This window comes from Lipotes vexillifer, unplaced genomic scaffold, assembly GCF_000442215.2.
Source record: "Lipotes vexillifer unplaced genomic scaffold, Lipotes_vexillifer_v1.1 scaffold447, whole genome shotgun sequence".
Taxonomy (NCBI): Eukaryota; Metazoa; Chordata; class Mammalia; order Artiodactyla; family Lipotidae; genus Lipotes; species Lipotes vexillifer.
In genome coordinates, this window is record NW_006786302.1 from 1,972,487 (window position 1) to 1,984,393 (window position 11,907).

Below are 11,907 nucleotides of genomic sequence, written 5' to 3' on the forward strand. Positions count from 1 at the left end.
TGCGTAAAAAAAAAACAAAATTGAAAATATACCCCGGGGTTTTTTTTTTTTTTTTTTTTTTTTTTTTGCGGCATGTGGGCCTCTCACTGCTGTGGCCTCTCCCATTGTGGAGCACAGGCTCCGGACACACAGGCTCAGCGACCATGGCTCACGGGCCTAACCGCTCCACAGCATGTGGGATCCTCCCCGACCGGGGCACAAACCTGTGTCCCCTGCATCGGCAGGCGGACTCTCAACCACTGCGCCACCAGGGAAGCCCACCAGGGCATTTTTAAAGCTTAAAATTACATGATGATGCACAGAAAGATAGGTAAATTGTCATAAACTTACTGGACAACCGAATGCACTCAAAACTTTCAGAAATGACTGCAAGGCAGTGTAACCACCCTGATAACCCCAGCACGTCCCATCCTAGCGCTAAGTGCCATTGAATGGCACATGAAACAGTAGCACAAATGATTGTGTGGCAGCCCATCTCCATCAGCTAAAGGGAGCCCATGCCTCATGCTTCATTGTGCCCCTGTAAACACAACCCACAACAGAAAGGGGGAAAGTATTATCAAAACCAGTCTGACACTTAAAAATTACTTTTCTTCTTTATTTTATTTTTAAATTGAAATATACAGTAATTGATTTACAATGCTGTGCTTAGTTTCAGGTGTACAGCAAAATGATTCATTTTCAGATACTTTTCCATTATAGATTATTACAAGATAATTGAGTAGAGTTCCCTGTGCTATACAGTAGATCCTTGTTGGTTGTCTATTTTATGTATAGTAGTGTGTATGTGTCAATCTCAAACTCCTAATTTATCCCCTCCCTTACCTCTCACCTTTGGTAACCATAAGTTCGTTCTCTATGTCTGTGAGTCTATTTTTGCTTCATAAATAAGTTCATCTGTATCATTTTTTTAAATTCCACATGTAAGCCATATCATATATTTGTCTTTGTCTGACTTACTTCACTTAGTATGATCATCTCTAGGTCCACCCATGTTGCTGCAAATGACATTATTTATTCTTTTTTCAGGCTGAGTAATATTTCATTGTATATATGTACCACATCTTTATCCATTCATTTGTGGATGAACATTTAGGCTGCTTTCATGTCTTACAATAGCTTTACATGCTGTTGTAAATAGTGCTGCTATGAACACTGGGGTGCATGTATGTTTCTGAATAACTCAAAGGGTCTGGGATCCTTTTTGGTTTGCATGTCTTGCTAGGAGATTTCACTAACAGGATGAGCTCTGACCCTCCATTTAGCTGGAGAACAGCAGCCTCTGGAGTCATCTGACTGGGATTCATGGCCCCACTCTGCCACTTGTAAGCACTTCCCTCCCACTGGTCAATTTGCTCAAATTCTCTAAGCCTCTGCTTCCTTATGTGCAAATGGAGATAATGCAACCCTCCAGCTCAGGGCTACTGCCAGGATTAATTGAGACGATACTGAGGAAAAACTCAGCACAAAGGCTGTTTTCAGTAAGCCTTCAAGAAAGCTTTGTTTCTGTTTCCCTTTTTTTTAAGTTTTTTTTTTCAACCTCAATTTTTAAACTACTGCTTTAAACATATTTATTCTGACCATTAGAAACTCAGCACATTCTATAAAAGAGCTATAACCTTTCGTGAACACTTTCTTATGTCCTATTCCTTCTCTTTGTATTTAATACTGTTTCCTGTGCTTCCTGTACTATTCACTGTCCACACCTGATCAAATGCAAAGTGTTTTCCAAAGCATTGTTCTTTAGGAGGAAGAGTCATCATTACAGATCATCATGTGTATCTTCCCATGACATTTTGCAGAATGGAAAATGACTCCAGAAACATGAGACATACGGGATTTATTAAGATTACAAGCACACCCCTCCTATGATCTGGGGCCGATGAGTCTTCCAATTTAAGGGAAGTTGACAACACAAAGGAAAGGCAATATGGCTAGAGGAGGAGTCTGACCAGCTTCGGGAAGACCACACCCCCAGAAGACAAGCTACCACGCCGCTGGGATCACTGGCTCCAGGCCCTGATCATTAGACTGACACAGTGGAAACCAGCCATGCCCAAGTCAACTTAACCCCAAGGCTTTCTGTGACACCCCGCTGCCTACTGATCACTGCTCAGGTCCTAGGGCTTTCTAACACCTGGCACCACCAAATCTCTTCATACAGCACGTGACAATTCAAACCACATTTCTCATTTTTGAATATTCCAGCCGCATCTCTTCCTTTCCCGATACCTACTCACGTGTGTCGCCCTCCCCTTTGAGCCTGATTCCCCGCGTCCCCAACCTGAGTCTGCATTTCTGGTAACTACCTGGTCTTCCAAAGCCCAGGGCAAATGCCACGTCCTCTAAAATGCTTTCCTAGACTTTCTTTGGGTGTAATTACTCTTTTTATAACCTTTAGAAAGCACTTATTGCCCACTTTGAATTTGAGTTGTTTACTGATATTCTAGATGGCCTCTATCATACCCTCTTACTTCCTGAGCAGAGAACCTCATGCAGAACTCATCCTCATATTTCTTACACAGCATTTCCCATGGTAGAGAGTCAATACATTTTTTTGGCAGAAAAAGCGAATTAAGTTAAAGGTTAGGCATATATTATTGGTTACTCATGTACCATGTCTCTGTTTATTTCTGTTCATTGGCCTTTTAATAGTTCTAGAACAGGAAGGCATTGCAAAATAGTAGTCATAGCAAAGGTTAGCCTTTGGGATCAGACTGCCTGGTTTTCCATCCTAGCTCTGCCACATCTTAGCTGTGGAACTGTGGGCAAGTTACTCCCAACAAATGAGACATGAAAGTCTCACGTGAAAGTGGGTGACCCTTCATAGGGTCAGTGGGAAGTAGAATAAGGCCACACCGGTGGAATGCTCAGCAAGCGGTCACTCCCCCAATGTTAGTTATTAACATTTTCATAAAAACACATTCATGTAGGTCACTAGTTCCCCCCACATAAAGATAAAATGAGCAACGTCAAAGCAAGGAAGTCCCATCTCAGCCTGCCAGTACCATCACCCACCCACCTTCAGAGTGAATATTTACAGGATTTACACCAGTGCAAGGCAACGCCTGAGAATTTGCTATGATGATAATGTGAACTCAGTGCCCCAGAAATAGTACTTCCAAAGCAGAAGCAAACTAATTCCAGGAGATCTTATTTCTTCAGATCCCTCTGTAACTTTCAAGGTTTTGTTCTCCAACTCTCTCTTTCTTATGGACAAGGTACTTAAGGAAGGACAAATATACCTCTTCCACCCAAATCTCTCATGCATGCATACTATACAATAATGCCATTTCCTGAGTCACCATATTTGTCTCCAATCCTCAGATAATCCGAGTATTCTGTGGACACAGGGATAGCATGCTCCTGGTATCATCAGAAAAACAAAGAAAATTTGGTTTGAACCAGCAAAAATAGGGGAAGACAGAACATTATGACTAGAGCAGACTTCACGTGTGAAACTCAAGATTAAATATGGTTGGCCTGTGTTCCTGGATTGGAAGAATCAACACCGTGAAAATGACTATACGACCCAAAGCAATCTACAGATTCAATGCAATCAAATCACCAATGGCATTTTTCACAGAACTAGAACAAAAAATTTTACAATTTGTATGGAAACACTAAAGCCCCAGAGCCAAAGCAATCTTGAGAAAGAAAAACAGAGCTGGAGGAATCAGGCTTCCCCGACTTCAGACTATACTACAAAGCTACAGTAATCAAGACACTGGCACAAAAACAGAAATATAGAGCAATGGAACAGGATAGAAAGCCCAGAGATAAACCCACACACCTATGGTCACCTTATCTTTGACACAGGAGGCAAGAATACATAATGGAGAAAAGACATCCTCTTTAATAAGTGGAGCTGGGAAAACTGGACAGCTACATGTAAAAGAATGAAATTAGAACACTTCCTAACACCATACACAAAAATAAACTCAAAATGGATTAAAGACCTAAATGTAAGGCCAGACACTATAAAACTCTAAGAGGAAAACATAGGCAGAACACTCTTTGACATAAATCACAGCAAGATCTTTTTTTGACCCACCTCCTACTGGAAATAAAATCAAAAATAAACAAATGGGACCTAATGAAACTTAAAAGCTTTTGCACAGCAAAGGAAACAATAAACAAGATGAAAAGACAACCCTCAGAATGGAAGAAAATATTTGCAAACTAAGCAACTGATAAAGAATTAAGTGCCAAAATATACAAGCAGCTCATGCAGCTCATGCAGCTCAATATCAAAAAAACAACCAACCCAGACATTTCTCCAAAGAAGATATACAGGTTGCCAACAAACACAGGAAAAGATGCTCAACATCACTAATCATTAGAGAAATGCAGTCAAAACTACAATGAGGTATCACCTCACATTGGTCAGAATGGCCATCATCAAAAAATCTACAAACAATAAATGCTGGAGAGAGTGTGGAAAAAAGTACACCCTCTTTCACTGTTGATGGAAATGTAAATTGATACAGCCACTACGGAGAACAGTATGGAGATTCCTTAAAAAACTAAAAATAGAACTACCATATGACCCAGCAATCCCACTACTGGGTACATACCCTGAGAAAACCATAATTCAAAAAGAGACATGTACCGCAATGTTCACTGCAGCACTATTTACAATTGCCAGGACATGGAAACAACCTAAATGTCCATCGACAGACGAATGGATAAAGAAGATGTGGCACATATATACAATGAAATATTACTCAGCCATAAAAAGGAATGAGATTGAGTTATTTGTAATGAGGCGGATGGACCTTGAGTCTGTCATACAGAGTGAAGTAAGTCAGAAAGAGAAATACTGTATGCTAACACATATATATGGAATCTAGAAAAACAGTACTGATGAACCTAGTGGCAGGGCAGGAATAAAGACGCAGATGTAGAGAATGGACTTGAGGACACAGCAGGGGAAGGGGAAGCTGGGATGAAGTGAGAGAGTAGCATTGACATATATACACTACCGAATGTAAAGTAGATAGCTAGTGGGAAGCTGCTGCATAGCACAGGGAGATCAGCTCGATGCTCTGTGATGACCTAGAGGGGTGGGATAGGAAGAGGGGGAGGGAGTCTCAAGAGGGAGGGGATATGGGGATATATGCATAGTTATAGCTGATTCACTTTGTTGTACAACAGAAACTAACACAACACTGTAAAGCAATTGTACTCCAGTAAAGATACATAAAAAAATATGATTGGCCTTACAAATCACTTCAATGTTTCTAATTGCCCAATTGTTTCCACATCATAATCATTCAAAATGAAAATGTCGGTGTTCCTTAATAATGCCATTATAGCAATACATTGTCTGCTCCTGTTAAGGTGTTCTGCTAGCCACACTCTGACTTTTTAAAGCCATTTAATACCCTTCAGGCTTGATCAAAGGTACTGTCATGGGTTTTGATATGTAGTTAGGACTGCATGAGGTATAGCAGCCCAGAAAGAGAGGGCAAAAAATATTTAACTTGGTTTTTAACATGCCTGAGTCAATTTTTCATAATTCACTCATTCCACAAACATCAGTAATTTCTATTATATTTCAGACTCTGTGAAAGTCAGTTTGGGTAAAAAGAAAATTATGGCGTGATCCCTCCTCAAGGAGGGAGTCTTACAGTCAGAAAGGGGGGCCAGTGTAACAGAGATTCAAATCTCAAAATACAAACATACAACCTGATTCAGGTTTTTATTAGGCACTGTTCAAAAATTTCCATGTTGTTCCCACATAGTCAACACAAGATTTTAGAACTTTACTTCCAATATTTCCAAACATAAAAGCACTCCGATTTTCTTATTTTCCCCTATAAGGAAGTTGGCTAAAGTAATTAGAGATCTCAAAAATACAAAAATGTACAATCAAAACGTTCACTGAACCATTCTCTTTCTAAAATTACTTAATCAATGGAGATGTGCTATCTAAGAAATATTCATCCCCAAAGTGAAAAAAGGTACATATCTTTCTGGGTCATAGGACTTTGCTTTTGAGATCTATTGTAATAGCATTATTCACATTCCATTAAAATTCCAGAAAACAAATAACTCAACATATAATCATAATTTAATTTCCCTTTGGATTAGAATTACAGATTGGAAGAAGACCTGCCCTGAACCCTTTACTTCTGATCACTATGTGACTGAAGAAAGGTTAAGCTTTTCCTAAAGGGTTTTATCAAGGCGGTTAGAATTAATGAACTTTAGTAACACCCTTCATTTTATTTTTTTCATTTTAATAAATTTTATTTTATTTATTTATTTATTTTTGGCTGCGTTGGGTCTTTGTTGCTGGGCTCCGGCTTTCTCTAGTTGTGGCGAGCGGAGGCTACTCTTCGTTGCAGTGCGTGGGCTTCTCATTGCGGTGGCTTCTCTTGTTGTGGAGCACGGGCTCCAGGCACACGGGCTTCAGTAGTTGTGGCACGTGGGCTCGGTAGTTGTGGCTCGTAGGCTCTAGAGGACAGGCTCAGTAGTTGTGGCGCACGGGCTTAGTTGCTCCGCGGCATGTGGGATCTTCCCAGACAGGGCTCGAACCCATGTCCCCTGCATTGGCAGGCAGACTCCCAACCACCGCGCCAACAGGGAAGTCCCTACACCCTTCATTTTAAAATACTGAATTATATTGCTTGCAGACATTCTCCAATTTACTGTGCCAGGAGTATTTCCTGGCTTCCAGACTTGGAATTCTGAATAGATTTCTCTCTCAAAAACATTTATTATCCATGTAGTTTTCTAGAACCTACTAAACATTGTATTGTATTGGCCAAAAATTTCGCTCAGTATTTTCCATAAGACGTTACGGAAAATCCCGAACGAACCTTTTGGCCAACCCAATATTTTCATTCCCCAAAAAGAAAATTCTTAGTGACTCCTATGTGCCAGGAATAGGCCTAAGTACTTTCTGAGACACACCATCCCTGCTCATAGGGAATTCTCAGCCCAATAAGCAAAACCAAAAAATGAAAGCAGGTATAATATAATGTGATAAATGTAATAATATAAACAACACACAACACAGAGCAATGGAAGAATGCACAGTGGGTAAATATGCACTTTGGGAGCTGGCCTCAGAACCTAACCACAGTTTAAAAGGTGATTTCCCTTCCAAAGCCATTCTCAACAACTAACAAATTACCTTGTAGAAATGTAGCTTTCTGCTCCATGCTGGGGTCCTCTGGTGACCAGAGGACCATTGTGGACCTATGTCTACTTATATATGCTTTTCCAGATAGAAACAGCAGAGAGCTATCCAGCTGCCTGTCGCTTCTGTTCATCTATCACAGTGCAGACTTTACTTTGGCTGACATGAAATTCCACAGCTGTTAATAAAAGATCCTGACTGTACCCATTGGGCAAACAGTTCCCACTCTGATTTCTGCAGATACTTGACCAACAAACAGAGTGTCAGTTCGTACGGTACAATCTAAGGTACCCGAATGTGAAAAATAATAGAGCTGGCCATTATTTAATTGGGCCCTTTGTGGTACAGTGATAAAGGATAATGATTTATCACCATCAAGGCAAATAAAACCCTCTTAGGAAGGCATATTATTCAAGTAAAAACACTGAGTATAAACCACCCATATGAGCTAAGAAAATGATTTTTTTTAATTAAAAGGTACTTGCTACTAATTATAACTTTAATGAGTGGAATAAATAAGAATATAGCCAGGAAAGTAAATTCACAAAGTAGGCATCACTGGTTGCTTATTTTCTGACATTGGTCTGTAAAGTTTTCAGTAGATCACTGTTAATTTCAGGTTCACATTCGCACCACTTAACCTCATGTAAGAACTGCACACATTGGCATTGCTGGTCTGTGCTAGGCCCCTTTGCTTCTTGACACTACAAAGAAACAGCACACCAGGTGTGGTCTCGGAGCCTGGGGCCGGGCACTGAGCTATGTGCTGAGAGTGTGGGGTGCAGAGTGGGAGGGTCCGGGTCACATTTAGATTTCTGATACTTTTTAACATAAGGCACATTGTTTCCTTATCTATCCTGTGGGCTGTGATGAAGATTAGGTGAGCACATAAGCCATTTGCTTAGCACAAAGCCTGGTACTTAGAAATGCAATAAAATTGTGCTTGTCTTTCATTGTTCCTGCCCCATAAGTTTTCGGTCCTGACTGCTCAGGTACCTGTACTTTGTGCGACACCCCTGCTTCATCACTTACTGGGAAACCTCACACATGTCACCATCTCTCACTTGTCTCAACGCTCAACTAAGCCCAGGAATCTCACCTGCCCCAGAGGTAGGTTGTTTGAAGAATCAAAGGGGATAATTTACATAAAAGGGCTTTGCAATTTACAAAGGATGGTCATACTGCTGATGGCCGCATTCTTGTGCTGTCAGGCAGCCTCCACAAAAGTCAACATCATTTTCTCTATGCCGTGCAGCTGGGCGAGACATGGTTACAAACCAGGAAACCACCAAGCCCAGAGGGGTGGACAAATAATTCCAGAAGACCTGCCTGGAGAAACAATCCACAAAATGATGAGAACCTCCTCATTCATTTCAGATCTAAGATCAAGTCAGTGAAAAAGGAAGTGGGAGGTCGTAAGGATAGCCCCAGAGTAGACAGGATTTGGAGTTTTAAAGTGGAGTGTTTCCTGTGTACGAGGGGCTTTTCTGGGTGGGGAGAAAATCCAAGAGCTGCCTCAAACACAGGGATGAGGGGCTTGGGGCCACCCCAGGTCCAAGGGCCGTGTGGATCACAGGTCCTGAAGCACTGGGTGGGCATATGCACTCAACATGGTTGGGTATGAGACCTCTTTCCTGCCCCTGGCGTCTGATCTGCCGTGGTCCGAGGTCACACCATGCAGAACTCAGGTACGGATGCCAACCAGCTTCTTGCTTAACTTCTCTTCTTTGCATTAATCCCTGTCCCATTGGTTTTCAGATTAATCTTACTCAGATCAAGTCACTGTCCTGCTCAAAAGAGTCCCGGTGGCTTCTCCATGCCTTTAAAGCCTAAATTCCTTACTCTCTCTCCCTCTCTCCCTCTCTCCCTCCCCCCCCCCCCCCCTCTCTCTCTCTCTATATATATATAGTTTTATGCAATACGATATTATATGGTATTACATTATAGTCTACTAAATATTACTAATATTAAAGTCTACTAAACACATAATACAGTAATATATTATATTATGCTATATGATCTTTCCTTTCTCTTTCTTCTGAATCATGACCCCAAGCAACCTTTCTAACTACCTGTCCAGGCTCCCCGGGCATTCCATACCCAAAGCCATGTAAACATGATTACTATGTGTCCAGCACAGTACTTACACAAAATACATTCCCATTAGGCGTGTTCAGTGCGTTAACACATCTTTAAGTCTTTTCTGGAATTTATTATTTCAAATTATAAAAGCTTCATACTTTTATGAAATCTGTCTCACAGACTAGGTTGTAAGCTACATAAGGACAGGATATCTGTCTAATTCATTCCTTAATTCCTCATAGTATGTAATAAAATGGCCTGTGTATTATAAACATTCAGGGAATACCTATTCAGTCAGTGTTAAATGTGGAATAGACTGAGAAACTGATTTCCAGCTTCATACCCTAAAATCACAGCATTTTAAACCAAGCCTCTTGTATTCTTAACCTACTGAATATCCCATGCTTATTAAGTTTATATTAAAGTATAACACAGAAAGACAGAAGTATCTTCAAGTATTTATAATTAGTTTAAATTATAGAGCATTTGCAGTTTTGAAAACCTGGCATTTTAAATCTCAAAATAGAATAGAATAAAAATCAACATTAAAGATGCATTCAATCATTGGCAAGTAAACTTGGAAATATCTCAGGATATTATTACTTGCGGTTTCGATTGTGTCATTTTAGGGTTTCATCATCTCACAATTTGTGCTTATGAATTACTCAAGTCAGGCTATGGTAAGAATAAAAGATGGAAACTGTCAGTGTCTGTCCAGAACAGTAGAGAGAGCTGGAAGTTGTCTCTGAATCCCACTGAAATTTCCACTGAATTCAGTCATGCTGGGCCCATTGGTGGGAAGAAAAAGAGAAACAGTTTTTCTCCCTCTAAAGGTTGAATGAATTTTCTTTCAATTTGCCATTCTCTTACTGGCATCCATCACTTCTCAATGAACAGGTCCCCCAGAAATGCACCATACACAGCAAAATTTAAACAGAAGGAGGCACAGAGGCTCATGTAATAACATACTGGCTCATTTAAGCTTGATTCAAGTAAGCAAGTTAGGCAAAAGTCTACACATCAGTTACTTACTTATTATCAGGAAAGTTACTCTGATCACTGTATTTTATTCACACTGAGAATTATAAGGTAGTATTTTATGCCTACCAGAGATGACAGCATGAACAACTAAAAAAGAGAGTTTTGGTGTTTTCTATTTTTCTCCAGAAACTCGCCCCCAGCACATCAATTCACCATCTGCACTGTATGGATTAGATGACCATGACCTTCAGTGCACTAAACATGCGCTCTCCACTCCCCTGAACCTCCAAGGAGAGTACAGTCAGGCCAAGACAATATGTGACCCCTTCTATGTCTACATGTTTAGATTTATTGAGGAAATTCTGATGCAGGTAGATTGTAAAGAAAGTAATGAAAGTACAAATACTATTACTGAACTTGCTTTGACTTAGATGAAAATCAGAAAATACTCTAGGGAAGTCACATTTGGCTCACTTTGTTAGCACACATACACACAGAGCACACACACACACAGAGCTTGTGCCATAAATAATTATCTATTTTACAACCCTTTTCAATAAAGGAAGAGGATGACTAGATCTCAGCTGTCATACATACCCTACTAACTTTTTTCAAATAATTTACTAAATTAACACCATGCAACAATTACTTCAGCTTCAGATTACCAAGATTTAAGAAGCTAAGCAGCATAAACTTTCTGTTTTAAAATTCCTCTACTTAGCTCAAATATTTAGCTCACAAATTTAGCTCAAATGTTTAGCACACAAATTATATTTGAGTTGCGTTAAAAGCACATTTTATAACATTTTCTTTTTAGGATAAAGGTGACACAAGGCTGCCTTCCTCTGTAACAGCCTTCCTTATCCCTAAAACCAAATAACTGTTATTTATCACACCTGCTTGGTATCAGTATTTGTTGGACTCAGTCCACATGAAACTACAAGGCTTTCTTGCATGATTGCTCACTAGCTTCACTTCCATTGTACCATATTTTAAAGATCATATTTTTATTATTGTATTTAAGAGATACACATAAAATGATATTATTCAGGAGTTCTTCCAGCACCTTGATACCGTTCTATCATGTCCTGAGTTATTTTCTTAGGATACTTAAATAATTTACCTAAGAACGTTTCTCCCTTGTGTTACATTGGATACACTTTATATGTTGTTTCTCAAAGTAAAAATTATTTTCTGCAGCATCTCTGAAATTTGAAGTAACCCACAATACTCCTCTGAGTAATATATTAAAGCTATGAGTTAACAGTGTGCCTATAAATACTAGAGGCAAAGGGGTAAAAAATCTCTATATATGAACAATTCATGAGGTCGCCACACTCAAAGGAGAAAGTTACAATCACCTTGAGCTATGGGGTCTGTATCTCTCTGTCTCTGTCTTCAGGGCTTTAATTCTCCATTCAAATGCTCTATGTCATGGCCCTCATCTGTTTACAAGATTCCTTGGCATTTTTAAAGCTTACCACAGCACAGCTTCTAGTAACTTCACACCTTTTAAAAGTATAATGCCAGGGGCTTCCCTGGTGGCGCAGTGGTTGAGACTCTGCCTGCCAATGCAGGGGACACGGGTTCGAGCCCTGGTCCGGGAAGATCCCACATGCCGCAGAGCAACTAAGCCCGTGAGCCACAGCTACTGAGCCTGCGCATCCGGAGCCTGTGCTCCGCAACGGGAGAGG